The 16,097-nt window shown below is 36.9% G+C and overlaps 1 protein-coding gene across 1 annotated transcript in view; it reads right to left on the reverse strand.

Moving 5' to 3' along the window:
- Positions 1 to 16,097, reverse strand: part of LOC125019706 (major histocompatibility complex class I-related gene protein-like) — a 33,027-nt gene that overhangs the window by 1,107 nt on the left and 15,823 nt on the right. The window lies entirely within an intron of this gene.

The following is a 16,097-nucleotide window of genomic DNA, read 5'->3' on the forward strand; positions in this document are numbered from 1 at the left end:
CTGCCGATACACGGCTGTATATTGCCGTGTCTCCTAAAGGGAACGGGGCCCCTATTGGATCCCTTTTTAAAATGTATTTTAGATTTTAAGTCTTTGGAGGGCAGGGGGAATTTCCTACAGCTCAAACGGGTTTTAAAAACAGAATTTTTTGTAATTTGTCCTGTTTTACCAAAAGAGAGAAAACTTCTACCAAAACTATAGGTTTTTAAGATATTAAAATCTAAAAAAAATTTTCTGGGCATGTTTTGACTCTGAGTTTGGGTTTTTTATTCCGATTCGAAAATATTGAAAGATGGGTTTTTTTTAATCTCAAAAATTATAGCCAGGGGGTCCGCCCGTTTCTCTCTAGGCAAAAAGGGAAGGTGCTGATGCATGCTTTTATTCTTGTCGTTGGATTAATGTAATCTCTGCTCTTGGTTTTTCCTTTAAAAAGAACATTTACAATTTACAACTTTTACAAAATTAAAGCTGCTGTGTGCTGACGGGATCAGAGGGTGGAGCCATTACACCATTTAAAAAAATTGCTGCACGGGCCCCCCTGGCGTTTCGGGTCGATTTTAAGGTTTTTTTAGTAGTTTTTTAATGTTTTAAAACTGTTTTGGGGGTTTCTTATTTGTTCGGCCTTACTTTTACCTTCCCCAACCCTCACGAACCCTGGGGTTCTCCAGCGCCGGGCCTTTTAAAAAATACCAGAGGTTGTCTAGGCCCAAACTTGGGGAGGCGGCATTCAGTTTTTTTGGGCCCCCGATTGTGGAACACCCTGCCAGAGAACCTCAGGGCCCCAGAGATGTTGAAAAAATTTTTTAAAAAGGAGGCTCAAGACTCATCTCTTTAACCCAACCCCTTTCCCATAAATTTTTTTTCCCTCTTATCTTATTTTTAAAATTTGGGAAATTTGTAGTTATCTTATTTGTATTTGGGTTTTTCCTGTCTGCTTTGGGGGCCTTTGTTTTTTTTTACATCCAAGATGTTGAATGCTAAATGGGAACCTTCTGCTGGTGAACTTTTGAATGTGAAGGTTCTCGTCATCCAGGCCCCTTGGTACGTAAAAAACAAACTAAAACAAAAAGGGGGAAATTGCGGGTTTTTCTTGAGTGTTTCACCCAAAGACGCTCCTTCAGTTCTAAAGGGATGGTGGAGAGAAAACCAATTGTTAAAAAAACCGGGGAATATGTAAAAACCTCCTGAACCCTTCACTGGGGTTTAAAGGGGCGGGAAATTAAAAATGTTCAGTCTGTTTTTGAAGGGGGGGAAAAGGTTTTGGAATCAAAAAACCCAGTCTGCTTTTTGGCCATTTCCAGTTTTGTGGATTGTCATCAAATTTTTTTTTTCATCCACCCCTGTTTGGGTTTCAATATCTTTTTTGCTGCCATACAGTATCCCCCCTGGATGTCACAATCCGCCCCTATGTTCATATACTCTGGAAGGTTTGGGTCTCCAGAGGAGGCTGTGACGTAAAACTTCAGTGAGTGTTTAAATGTGGAAAAAAACCCAACAAATATAATGTCTCTTTTAAAAAAAAAATAATGCAAAAATTAAAATAGGGGGACTTAGGCTTCTTTGATAGAAGGAGTCTGGAAAAAACACCCAACTGTGTGAAAAACAGTTAAACCCATGCCCAAGAGCAACATGAAAAGGGTTTGAGTGGAAAAAATTTAAAAGAAAGATGGTAAAGAACGGAATTTTGATTTACTGATAATGAAAAAAATGCCCAAAAAAGGGGAAGCGCAAAAAACAACGTTTTCCCCCTGATTTTTTATTTTTTTTTTTGATGAAGACATTGGGAAATTTCAGCGGGAAAAGAGCTGTGGGTCGAGTCCCAAATTTTAAATTTTATACTGGAGAAAAAAGCCGTTCTTACTTGGTTTAGTAATGAATCTTTTCCCGAGCGCATGCACGGACGCTTTTCAAAAAAAAAGCGATGGTATAATTTCGAAATTTTTTTAAATTAAACTGCCTCCAGGGCGCCACTAAAGTTTTTGGCCCCCATAAAAATAATTTTACGGGGGGCCCCCCAAAACAGCCGGCCAAAGCCATTTTATTATAATTTTTTAAGGCCTCCCCTGGGCCCACTCATATCACAAATTTATGGTAGATTTTCTGTTCAATAATTTTTGGGTTTATTTTGTTGTGTGTGTAAAAATAGTTTCCCACTGTATTAAGGTGGGTTGTAGGAAAGGAAAAGTGAGGTTCTTTGGAGACAGGACGGAATTTTCCACGGGGGTCAAAATTGCATGCCAGTACCGAAAGGCACAAGTAGACGCGCAAAAAAACATGAAAAAGGGAAGCCGTGTTACGGTTTAAAAGTCGTAAACCCCCATAAATAAAATAAAACAAAACCCATATAAAGGCCAATTGGTAATGTTTTTTTTGGGAGTTATTAGTTGAACTGAAGTAAAAAAACTAAATGATATTTTGGGAGGCGCAGCGATCTTTTGGGACAGAGTCGGGGGAAAAATAATTTAAAGAAAAAGCCCAAATGAAGAATGTGGATGTGATCTTACCTGATGATGAAAAGTGACACAAGAGAAGCGGGCAACCTAACTTCATCATTTTATTTCTCATGGGGGTAAATTTTTCCCTATGACCGTGGGGTTTGGCTGAACCAAAGTAAAATGTGGGAAAAGTCCCCCGGGACTGCGTGGGGGGATTTTTTATTTTATTTTTTTATTTATTTATTTTTTTATTTATTTTTTTTATTTCCCGTTCTGTTACGAAATCTGTAATCAGTTGGTTAAATGTGTGGATGTGTGGGGTTTTTGCCTCCCAAAAGGGCATGGAAAATTTAAAATTTATTTTACTTTAAACCGAAGCCACGATCCCGTCATCCGCTGATAGAGAATGGGCGTTTTGGGGAAAAGGGAAGTCTTTTCCCCCAGATGAAACCCTACGGGGGGCGACACGGGCCAAACGGGGGGCAACAACCCCAAAAACGTCAAAACCTTTCGTTCAAGGGAATTTGTGTCACAACAGAAGTCTTTTTCAGGCCCGTGTTACCACCGGTGCCCACTGATGGTAGGCATTTATTTGATGCAGAAATTTCCTGATAAAGAGTAGTGGGGGGGGTTGAAAATGTGAAATAAATTCAAACTTTTTGTTACTTAGGGAACCACAACTCATACTTAACCTTCCTGTTGACCTTTTGGGCCCAAATCTGACCTGAATGTTTCTAAATCCTTTAATTTGTTTAAAGGGGTTTGTGGGATGTTGACTCTGAAAAGAAAAAGATCTGTGACAGACTATTGCCCTTTTCGGGATAAAATCATTTTTGCTGGTTCTTATTCCGCATCGATATAAGGGACACCATTTAAACTAGTTTTTTAATTTCCTCAAAATTTTGGGCAAAAAATTGTATTTTTCCCCAAAAGGGTTTTAGTTCAGAAAAAATGTGAACAAAATCAAAATGTAAATTTAAAGGGGAGACAATGTTTGAAAAATACTTTTTTAAAAATTGTAAAACAACAGCAAAAAAATTTAAATACATTTGAAAATATTTAAATTTTTTTAAAAAACTGGTGCTTTCTAAAATTGTTAGACAGAAAAACCACGGGGCATGATATTCAATTTTTATTTTTCAATACTTTTTTTTAACTTACCTTTTAAAAAAATGCCCTAACCTTCTCTCTGTCTGTCTCAGGTTAAACCCCCCACCCTCCCTCCCTCTTTTTTCCTTTTCTTCCTTTCCCATTTTTTCATTCAGGAACCAGGTTAAAAAGGGATCTGAAGTTTCCCTGAGTTTGTGCCCCCCCTGAGCCCTTCAATCCCTGGGTTCCTTTACTTACCCCCCCCCAATTTTTTTAACCCCAAAATTTAAAACCCCTTCATTTCATTCCTCCCCTTTCATCCCCCCCCATTTCTCTCATAAACCTGTCTCCCCAAAAAAAAACTAATTTTCTAAATTTTAGACGGGGTTTTTGGTTAGTGTGTCAGAGTTTTGGAGAAAACCTGTGGAGCTCTTTGTTCATGTTCAGTGTTTTAGGACTCATCATGGATCCAGCTGTACAGTCGTTAATTGATTGAAAAAAATTAACCCACCTTAGACGGGAACCCTTTAACAAGAAAACTTTAAACTTTTTTCTGAAAGCCACAAGGACCCGAAAAAAGGAAGAGGGCTGATATGAGAAGGTCTATTTGACCCAGTTAGTGTCTACCCCCAGATTCTCCTAACCTGCAACGACTGCTGGAGACTCACTAAGAGATGTAAAAAGTGTTTAAAAAGTCAGTACCAGACTGCAAAAAACATCTTTTGATTCCTCATTTAAAGGAAAAAGGGGTCAGCACATGAAAAAAATATAAATTTGAAAGCGGGCAAAAGCGGGATCCATGAGACCAAGTCTTAAAATAAAAAAAAAAAGTGGTCTCAGGAACCCAGATCAGGTTTTTTTGGAAAAGTTGTTAGTGTATAAATGAATTTAGGGGGATTGGAACCCTTTATTTGAACACATACTTCTGCTAGTTCTAGTAACACTACTAGAGTATTTTGGGAACGTTGAGCATGAAAAAATGAAAATCCCCATATATCTAAGGCATAGGTTTTGGGTTTTTTTTTTCAAATTTGGGGCGCTTTTGGGGGCTTTTAAATTTGCACGTGAAAAAACTGAATTATCCCCTTTAAACCCGACATAAAAACGTAACTCTGCAAAAATCGTTCTTCTCTTTTTCCCGTTTAAAGACCCCCCGAAAATGTGATTGGAATTCAATTTTTTCTAGATGTATACGCTGAAGGGACTTTTTAATTGGAAAATGCATTTGCACATGTTTTCTTTTTGAAAAACTGTTTTCATGTGGCTATACCTTTTGTATAAAAAAATGCACAAAAAAATTTCGGGCCCCACGATTTTGGGGCTTTATTAAATTTTGGCTGCTATGAATTTTTTTTTAAACCCCCCCGGGTTTTCTAAGGGGGACTCATTGAACTGTGTTTGTCATTTAAGGTTTCTGGTTTCAGTCCCCTCAAAAGGTTCAGAGATGTTCCAGGATCTGAAAAGGTCAGAAAAAAACTGAGTTTTGGGTCCATTCATAGTAAATAAAACACAAAAACCAGATTTTTAGATCATTTTAAACAGAAAAAAGTCATTTTTTACTGCCCAGGGGGGAAGATTTTTGGTCTAAAAGGAAAAAGGCATTTAGAAAGAAAAAGAGTAAAAGGAAAAATAAATCCACTTGCTTTTTGTTTATTTTCTCACTTTTTTTTCTTTCTTCATCACTTTTTCCCCCTCTTTCATAATAGTTAGTCATGTTCCCCTGACTTTCCTGCCCTCTGGGGAACTTCCAGCTTTTACTCCCGGGAAATCCCTTCAAACTGTAGGATTAAACTCAAAGACAAATCAAAGAAAGCTCACCTGTTTCTTTTTTGAACCTTGAATCCAGCAGCTGCTGCAAAGCGACAACAAAAAACAACCACTCCCGGGGATGATAAAGGGTGGTCTTTTACGGGGACTTCCTTTTGAACAAAAAACCCAAACTAAAGATCAAGAACAGCCCACCATAAAGAAGTTAAAAAAACACCTAATTTTTTTTGCCGCCTAATTGGGGTTCGGGTTTCAATAAATTTCAACAAAACTTGCAGAAAAAGCCTTAAATATCCAACAAACCAAACCCAGGGCCTCTTCCCCCAGTTGGTTTGATCGGGGGTTTCATCCAGTTTGGTGATGATGTCGTCCTCCACCCAGAGAGATGAAACACACGTCGTACCTCCTCCGTTTTCCCGGTGGGGATGATAAAAGGGTCCAGGTAAAACTTTCATCTGGGGGGAAAATCTCGGGGTTGGGGAGGTTCTCCATGTTCCACCCTTCATGAATCTCCTCCCCCAACTTTCCTCCAGAAATCATGGCTCTGCAGGGTAAAAACCTTTTAGCGTGGCAGCTGACGGGAGAGGGGGGAGTCTTCTGGGGAGAGACATGGGGGGGACGCTGGAGGGAGAGAAAGGGGGGAAGAAGAGGAACAAAAAAAATTTTAGATTATTATAAAAATTTAACCGGCAGTTTAAAATGGAATCAGTTACTATTCATATTTTTTAAATATTGATCATCTTGCTGATTAACCAAAAACAGATGGAGCTGATCTTTGGTCAAAAAAATATTTTCAAAGAATATATTGAACAATGATGGTGGAAATTAAAAAGTAAAAGTGTTTTGGTCTTTCTTGTCAAATATCTCTTCATCTTTTCAAAAAGAAGAGTCAGCCATTAAAACTGATAATTACAAAAAATTTATACAATAAACAGTATAGTGTTCCCCAAACTAATCAGGTATGTGACTTTACCTGTTCTAAAGCAGAGAAGCTTTTCCCATACTTCAAAATAAAACTTCAGAAACCTCAGGGTTTAACCGAGGGGAGTAATTTCCCTTTTTTGGTTTACCCCTTTCTGTATCTTAAACCCATTTCTGTTTGTAAAATCCCCTTTGGGTCTCAGAGTGGTCCCTTTTAAACGTCTTCAGACCCAGTTCAATGAAGTCTTCTCCATCAAAAAAACCTACTTTAGAAAACCAGTGACCTCTCCATTTTGTTTCTTTTTTCCCATTAAACAACCTTCAATAGTCTGAAAAATGGAATACCTGAGGGGAGAGACAACAGAGTTTCACAATAAACAGTGATGTAAAAATTTATCAAAAGTGATTTAAATGATGACCCAATTGTGTGATGTTTGGGTTTTTGGAGTTTCCCTTGCAGTGTAATCTAAATTGGGGGGGTTTTTTCCCAGTGGGCATGCTTTAGTCTCTTGATTTTTTTTTTTTTATGGGCAGTAAATTCAACAAACGGGTCAACCCATTTTGTCAAACCCCAGTCGTGGAGGTTTTGTTTTTTAACGAGGGCTTTTTACTAAATTGGGTTGAAAAGGTGATGAACTAGATCAGTCAGAGGGGTTATTTGTCATTCATACAAAAAGTGGGTTTTTTTTACACCCAAAGACTTTTGAATTGATAAAATGGGAACCATTGCGGGTGACCACTGTTAAATTGTGAAGGTTCTCAGTCATCCGGGGGACAGGGTTTTCGTCAAGAAAAAAACAAAAAACAAAAAGGTGGACTTGTTTGGTTTCTTGGGGGTGTTTCACCCAAGGAAGCCCCTTCATTTTAAAAAATGACTGGGGGGAGAGAAATGCCCTTCAAAAAACCAAATGTTAAATAAAACCTGGGGGGGGGTAGACCTACCTAAAACCCTTCACTGTGGTTGAAGGCTGGATGAAATGCCCAGTCTGCTTTTGTAGGGGGGAGGTAGAATCTGAAAACGTCCTGGTCCCCCGTTCCGAGTTCAGGATTGTCATCAATTTAATTTTTTTTCCAGTCCTGTTTTGGTTCATATTTTTTGGGTTGCTCCCATCACAGTATCCCCCTGGTTGTCATAAAAACCTCTGTTTGGGATCTTAAATCGGGGAAGGTTTGGGGGAATCCAGGGGGGGGCAGTGAAAAAATTTCTTCAGTGAGTGTTTTATGGGGGAACAAAAAAACAAATAAATTTTCACTATTTAAGTAAATAAAATTTAAAATGCAAATTATAAAAAATAATGCAAAATTTAAAAAATATAAATTTTAAGCTTCTTTGGGATAGAAGGGTCTGGTAAAACATAAAACTGTGTGAAAAACAGAAAAACCCAGGGACCCCGAGAAAACATGTAAGGTCGGTGGAAAAAATTTAAAAAAAAGATGATAAAGAATGGTTTGTGATCTTACTGATGATGAAACCTAAACCAAGAAAAAGCAGAAAACAAAAATTGTTTTCATCCTGATTTTTTATTTTTTTTTTGTTAAAGGGGCGTTGGGCCAAGTGGTAAAGAGCGGTGGGGTCTAAACCCCAAAAGTAAACCAATACTGGAGATAAAGCCGTCCCTATTGGTTTAGTAATGAATCTGTTCGAGCGCATGCACGACAGTTTTTCAAAAAAAAAAGAAAATGAGTGTAATTTCACAATCATTCATTCCTTGTAAAGGGAGAAAATGTTGAATTTTCAGTCTGAAGGGGAATTGGGACTGTGGAGACAAAGATTTTCATTTATTTTTCTACCCGGAAATTATAATGGGAATAGTTTTCTTTTAAAGCTTTTTGAGGGGTTTTTATTTTGGGAGTTCTCATAATTTTCCCAAAAGAGGGGGGAAACCAGTAGCGTCGCAAAACATTTTTAAAAAAATGTAAAGTGCAGAAGAGAAAAAGAAAATTAATTCATCTTTCTTTCTATAAAAAGTCCAGCAGATGTGATTGGTTTTTTTTGAATTTTTTTTGTAGAGTAGGTGTCACATGGTCTGTATTATTATTTTTTTATTAATTTTTATTATTTTTAAAAACAACAATAATAAATGTGCGATATATTTTAAAAATTTTTTTGAGCAAAACTTTTTGGGCTAAATGTTTTTGAAATAATTCTTAGGGCTACTATCATTAAAAATTTTTAAAAGGGTTTACGCCGGGAAACATTTTAAGCGTGATATTTTTTTTTAAAATGATTTCATGTGAAAAGTATTTTTTTGTATTGTTGAGGGGTTTTTTTAAAAACTGTGTCTTTATTAACTCTTTTCCAGGACGCTGTGGGCTTTTGTGGAAATTTTAAAAATACAAATATTTTTAGATTCAAATAAAACTCACCTCTCGTTCCCTTTAAAACGATTGGGAAAACATTTTTTTGGGTTTTTTTTGTTTAGTGTAAATAGTTTACCCCTGTATTAAGGGGGTATTGTAGGAAAGGAAAATGAGGTTCTCTCTGGAGAAAAGGAAGGAATATGACCCGAGCGAAAAGCAAGCCCGGTTTCCGTAAGTTCACCAAATAGCGCGCAGAAAAATGGCAAAGGAGGCCGTGTTCCCGGGTTTTTAAACCCTCGTAAACACCTAAAAAAATATTTTTCACACATATGAAAGCATCTGGTAAGTGGGTTTTTTTTGTGTTATTAGTTGAAACTGAAAGTGAAACTAAATGATTGTTCGGGCTGAAACAGACTGGGGAACAGGTCGAGTGGAAAAAATTTAAAGAAAAAAGACGATGAAGGGAAAGTGGACGTTTTTCTTACCTGATGTGAAAAAATGAACAAGAGAAGCACAACACTAACTTCATTTCCATTTCTCATTTTGGTCAAGATTTCCCACTGCCGTGAGCTGGCGAAACCCAAAGTAAAATTTTGGGGGGAGTCCCCGGGCGCGTTTATGGGGATCATTTATTTTTTATTTATTTTTTTATTTTTTTCTTCGTTTTGATACGACAACGTAATCAGTTGGTTTTAAAAAGGGTGGATGTGTGTGGAAATTTTCCGTAAAAAAATTGAATACAACAAGCTTTTTAAAAAAAAAAAATTTTATGAAGAAGAAAAAAAAAATCTCACTCGGAAAGTTTAAAAAACCGCGGCTGCATCGGGAGAGCATAAGTCATGGTTTAAGGACTGCAGATTGAATAAATCCAAAATTTCTTAAAATTTAACGAAGCCCCGGAAACCCAGTCACTGCGCGGGATAGATGAATGGGGTGTATGACAATTTAAATTTTTCCCCCAGATGTAAACCCCCCTGGAGTAAAAAGGGAACGTGGGAAACAGTAAAAACCCGCACAAAAAACATCATTTCATCTGGGGGTTGGATTTTTTTTTTCTAATGTTAAAATGTGCTTCAATAAGATGGGAAACTGATGCCACAAATTACTTTAATTTAATTTCATTTAAAATTGTTGGGTGAATGGGAAATTTATCCTGTTTTTGGCTGTGTTTGGTTTTGCGGGATTTAAATGGATAAAATATCCCCTTTTCTGTGTGTTATCTCCGGAAGATGCGTTCACGCTGTAACGCTCTTCTCTTCTTTTCGTGTATGGATTTTGTTATTTTCGATTTTAAAGTTCCACCTCTGAGCTGCAAAAGAACCCGGAAAAGCTGTAAAAGTTCGGGGAGATCAGATTTAAAGATCATCATCATTTATTATGATTGTTAGTGGTAACTTGACATCAAAATTCACTGGGGTTATGTAAAAAAAAAAACTTTTCCCCCCAAAGGTTTCCCGGTTCCCGTCTCCAGAGAGTTAGAGCTTTTCACTATCTGTTTTTAAGGGGGCAAAAAAAAACCGGTTAAAGGTCAAAATCTTTGGGCTGGAGGGAAAACTTTAAAGTTTCTTAGATCAGATGAAACAGAAAAAATGAAAAGTAAAGACAGGGTCCTTTCGTTCCCGTTGTTAAAGTCAGAATATCTTTTATTTTTATCTCCCGTGAATATGATCCTCTTCTTTCTCACTTTAACCCCGAAGAATAAATCCCTCTGCTCTTCTGTTTAGTTCCACTTTTTTTTCTTTCTTCATACTTCTTTTCCCTAAACATATAGTTAGTTTTGTTCTTTCCCGATTCTCCTGACTTGAGACTTTCTCAGCTTTTTCTGGGTGGATGTTCAAAATGTAGGATTCCAAAATCAAAGATAAATCAAAATAGCTCACCCTTTTTTCTTTCTATGAACCATGAATCCCGCAGCTGCTGCAAACGACAAAAAACAATGAATAAAGAGATGATGATGGTGGTTTGTTACTGGGCTTCACTGGGTTTAATAAGAAAAAAAACTAATTTTTCCAAAAACAGTCCATATAAATAAAATTTTAAAAACCTAATTTACTTTGCAGATATTTATTTTCAGAGCTGGTTCCCAAAAAAATTTTCAACTAAAATTGCAGGAAAAGGCCTTCAATTTTTCCACCCAAAACAACCATGTCCTCTTACCCCGTTGGTTTCCCCCCCCCTTTTTTCCCCCCCCCCCCCCCCCCCTTTGTTCGTTTTCCCCTCCCTTTTTGTACCTCCTCCACCCAGGAGAGATGAAAAATTGTCCCCTTTCCCCTTTTATTGGAAAGGGTCCAATTTTTAAGGTTAAGGGGGGGGGATCTCTCCCCTGTTCCCCTCCTTCATGAATCTCCTCTCCTTCTTTTTCCCCCAGAACATACCCCCCCCCCCCCCCCCCCAAAATTTTTTCCCCCCCCCCCCCCCCCCCCGGGGGTTTTGTTTAGGGGTGCCCTTTTGCCTTTTCAGTTTCTAAAAAAGTTTTTAAAAAGACAAATTAATTCAGGGGGAAATTTTTCTGGGGTAGTCATTGGTAGTTTTAAAAAACAAAAATTAAGAAATATTTTTTAAATTAAAATTTTGTAACCGAATTTAAAAAAATATCCAATTGTTTTTTGGTGATCCTCAAAGGTTTTACTGTGTTCACTGGGATGTCACAGGTCATACGTACCTGTTCTCAACAGAGAGCTTTCCCATACTGTAAATACATCTTCAACCACTTTTGGACAAAGCTGAGTGTAAAAAATGCTCAATGAAATTTTTTTTTTGTTATGTCTGAATTCCCATCTCAGTTTGGGGTAGATGAGGGTTCCCGGGTTTTAAAGCGATCCATGTTAATGTCTTCAGATCCAGGCAATTTTTGGGCTTCTCCATCATTAAACCCTACTTTAAGAAACCCGTGACCTCTCCCGTCTCTTCAAACCCAGTCACAGCCTTCCATAAAAATGTAAAAAAGTGAACACCTGAAGATACAGATGACAAAAATTTGATGTATAATGAAAAACCCCTTTTATTTTTACTTTTTTCTGTTTCCAAGATTGTGCTCTATGAGTCAAGGGAAAAATAAACAGTGAACCTTTTCTTATTCTCTCTGTAGATTCCCTTTTTTTTTTTTCCCCCCCTTACAAATTTTTCCCCCCTTTTATGCCTTTCTCCATACTATTAATTCCAGAGGAGGAAAGTAACTAAAAATTATTGTGGGGGGGAGTCACAAACTTTTAGATTAAAATGGGGCGATCTGTAGTTTTGGTGATGTGATGAGCTTTCTAGAACAGGGCTGATTATTCAGGGCAGGTATGCCAAAAGCTGGACCCGAAAACCGCTACAGGTCTGGAATTTTGACCCCGCTCGGGCCCCGCCTCCCAAAGGAACCACACTACAAGAGTTGTCCTCCAGAAAGTTTTGAAAACAAAAAACCATCAGACCCGTGCTGGAGGCCCGGCTACCGTGTCCCAAAAGGGGGCATAAAAAAGGTTTATCATTTCTGTTCTGACCTTTCCCTTTACATCTAACACCGAAATCCCGTGGCTATGGATCAGGGGTCAGTTTAGTTTTTTGTTCTATGATCTATAAAGATCTGAGGTCCCGGTTCCCCATACAACTTTCACACACAAAAATACTGTACCTTCACTTTGGTTGAAGTCTGCTTTCCCGACAGGACATTGCAAGTTTGAAGTTTTTGAGGATAACCACAATTTTTTTGGTTAGTGTAGAACTCTAATTGATTTGGATCATTATCAAATACTTTTTTTTCCCAGTCCAGTTTTACTTTTAAAAAATTTTGTTGCTGCCGTCCACAGTTTTCCAGCCTGGAAGCCATTTAAACGATGCAAAAGCCATGAATCTGGGGGGTTTGAGACTCCAGAGGATCCCGTGCTGAAAATTTTCGTGAGTGTTTCCTGTGGAAAATCCAAAAAAACATTTTAATGTGAGTGAAAAAATAAATAAATTTATCCCTTTACTAATATGGTAGATTTCGGGTTTAAAAAAAAATCACTCTAAAAAACAAAATTTTTGGGGAAAAAAAAAAAAAATTAATAAATTTAAAAAAACTCTTTTAAATTTGTCTTTTGGTGTTCTGACAACTTTTATGAAATTACTTTTTTAACCCAAAAGATTATTTTTGAAATAGGGGGTTTTTCTTTTTTTGTACAATCATGATTTTTAATTTTCCGATTTTTAAAGATACAAAAAACTAAACAAAAAAGGGGAAAAAAAAAAAAAAAAAAATTTAAAGTTTTTCTTCAAAAAAACTCGATACCAAAAATACCAAAAAAAAAAATAAGACATCAAATTTCTTGCAAATCAAAAACCAAGCAGCAATGGAAAAAACTCCGGAAGGGGAAATTTGGACTCAAGTGGCCCAAAAAAAAACAAATCACCCAGGAAAACAGTTCAGTTCAAAAACAACCAAACCCCAAAACCCCGACAAAATTTTAGGCCCCTTTCCCCAAAAACCCCAATCCCACCCCAATGACAGTAGAACAAAGGTGCCCCCCTGAAATGGAAGAAACTATTAATTTATTGCAAAAATGCCCACAGGCAAAAGGTTCCCGGGCCAAAAAAAAAACTTTAATTAAAAAATTCAAACCCAACATTTTCAGGCAATTTTTAAAATTTTTTGTTATTAAAAGGGGTAAAAAATCATAAAAAAATTTACAGGAAAAAACTGAAAAAAGAAAAAAGAATAGAATAAAAAACCCAAAAAAGCCCAAAATTCCAAGCATTTTGAAAAAACACCCAATACTTATAAAAGTGTATATGAACTTTCTTTATATATAAAGATATTAAACTGTTAAAAATTTATAAACAGTTAACTGTCTCATTAAACATTAGATTTTAGTAAATACCAGCTGTAGCGGAGCAAGCATATTGGAAAATCTTTTTCCCTTTCAGGGTTTCTGTAACTTCAGCCTCAGTGATTGTTGTTTTGAAGTCTATGACGTCGGCATCCCCCCAGCACTCCTTTTATTTAAAATAAAAATATATATAAGAAGTTTGTTTTCAAGATGTTGTCAAAAATTTTTCCTCAAAAAAATTTAATAATCTAAAATAGTTCAAAAATAAAAAGTTGAATTCAGCTGCATGATTCAGTCCAATTTTTTTTGCTAAACCGATTAAAAAATGGGGAACTTAGCCTAGTTTTCCCCTGTCAGTCATAACGCAACTGAGAAAAGGGCCCCAAAAAACACCAGTTTTCAGTTATTATTGATAAAAATTTATACTTACTTTTCATGTGGGTTGAAATCAGTTTTTGTTCAGGATACGTGTTCCTTTGGCCCTTAAATGCATGTTCAGTGTGGGGGAATTAAAATATGAGTATCGGTCAAATTTTTTAAGGTTAAAACAACCCGGGAAAACCCGTTAGTTAAAAGTTTAATCTAAATCAGTTCATTATTTTGTTGTATTGTGGCACTGCATTTAATTAAATGGGTTTAAACAGGGGCCTCTCAATTTTTTTAGAAAGTAGAAAAGGAAGAAAAGATGAAGAAGTTTTGGGAAAGGGGATCTTTTCCGGTTTATGAAACAGGGCGAAGAGAAGGAACAAAAACAAGTTTTATCTTGTTCTATTTTTGTAAAGGGTTTAGGGCCAAGTCACCCCGTGCTTGGATGATCCGTTTTTGCCCGGGGGTTTGTGATAGTGTGCCCAAAAAAAGGGAGAAAAAAGAATCAAAAAGAAAAAAAGACCTGACCGTTACAAAACTATTTTTAATTTTCATTTTTCCCCATCCACACAGACCCTTTTAGAGAGGAAAAATTAAAAAAGTAAACATTAAAAAAACTAAGCTGAGAGCTGGCTGCTCTTTCTTTAAAAAATCAATTCTCAGTGATTTCCATGGCTGATTTTTAACTAAACTTTTTTTTCCCTGTTTTGAAAATTGTTTTATGTGAGGAAACCCGCCTCTGTTCAAAGTGTATAATTGTGTGTTTTTACCTGAGCTGCTGTGTTTTTGGGCTTTAGATCAGAAAGTAGAGGGGAGCCCTCTTTAGTTTAACAGCGAGGCAGACACATGACCGGAGCAGAGACATTTATACTTAAAGATTTACTACCTTTTACAGGACTGTAATTTCTCTATTCCACTAAAGCCCGATTTCCCTTGATGGGGCCCGGCTCCGCACCACTCCACAACGCCCCAGCTTTTTGAAAGTACCTTTTCCATTTCTTAGGAGTGACCCAGAAAGTATCCCTTTGGCCTCGTTCCCTTTGGGGCGGAGCTAGGTCATTATATGGACATCAAGACCATGCTGTTATATAAAGACTTTTATTTAACCAGGTTAGGAGCGAAAAAAAAAAAAAAAAAAAGCGCTGTGGAAGGCAGCTAATCCAGAACTCAGTACGGCAAAAACACACGGTGTGGAACACAAAGGAGGAACACACAGGCAACATAACAAACTCACGGGGGAAAAAACATCAGAGGGTAAAATTAACGACACAACAGAGAACAAAGGGAAAGGCAGGGCTGTATATGCACAAGAGGGCTCGGGAACGACAAGACACAGGTGACACAGATCAGGGCAATCAAACCAGGTGAGACAAATTAACAATCAACACACACACAGAAACACAACAGACAGGAAATCAAGTAAAAGGAAACATTCTTCTGTGACATCCATTTAAGATTTAAGGGAGTCAGTGTTTGAACCATGTCTGCATCAGATGTGGAAGACGTTTAACTAATCAGAGCTACATCAAACTCAGAGAGAAGTCAGCTTTTATTCTGAAGGACAAATTTGGTACTTTACTGTTGTTGTGAAAGTTTGAAACTAGCCCGACAGGTTTGTGTTTTTATAAAGGAACTGAAAGAAAAGGTTATTTATTCATCCAAACTAAGAGGAGCTACTCTGCTGCTCGTCTTGGCCTCTTTACACCTACATGAACACGGTATCTGCGCAGACTGGTTTAACAGGGAGCTTCATGTGGAGGCTTTAACCTGCTCACTACTTGTTTCCTGAAACACATGCGTATGTAATCTACTTTAAATGTGCAGAAAGACATGAATGTCAACATGGTAGTTGAATTTTATTTTATTTAAGCTGTAAAGTGAATTAATGTAACATACACATGTTTAAATACAACAAGGAGGAAAAAGAATGCAAGAGAATAAATATTAGAAAGAATTATGAAACAGAACTTTACACAGATAACTTGGAAATCAAATTGAGTTTTTCTTTCACCAAAAACTGAGAGTTTGTTTTGGTACTGAACTAAATGAAGCTTCTCCTTCATGCTCAGAGAGGTGATTGATAGTGAACCTGTAGCACCAGTAACACTGAGAACTGAAAACACTGGAAAAACATCTTATCCGCATTTAAACATATTCATTAGGATCTTCAGAAACATTAGATGTAAACAAAACTCTAGTGTAAAAATTTCTTTAAAAAAAAAAAACAAAAAAAAACTTCCTCTTAAATTATAACTGAGTCTGAGTCTTTGTTTAAACGTCTGGACCTTATTTCTATTCCAACTAGAAGGAGAGGATCTGATGATAAACTGATCCAAAACTCAGAGTCGACATTTAGAGCTGAATTAAAAGAATCATCAGCTGTTTCAACTTTCTCAAAACCATTACTGTTACTCATTCATTTGCAAAG

Source organism: Mugil cephalus, chromosome 14 (assembly GCF_022458985.1).
Source record: "Mugil cephalus isolate CIBA_MC_2020 chromosome 14, CIBA_Mcephalus_1.1, whole genome shotgun sequence".
In the NCBI taxonomy this organism is placed as follows: Eukaryota; Metazoa; Chordata; class Actinopteri; order Mugiliformes; family Mugilidae; genus Mugil; species Mugil cephalus.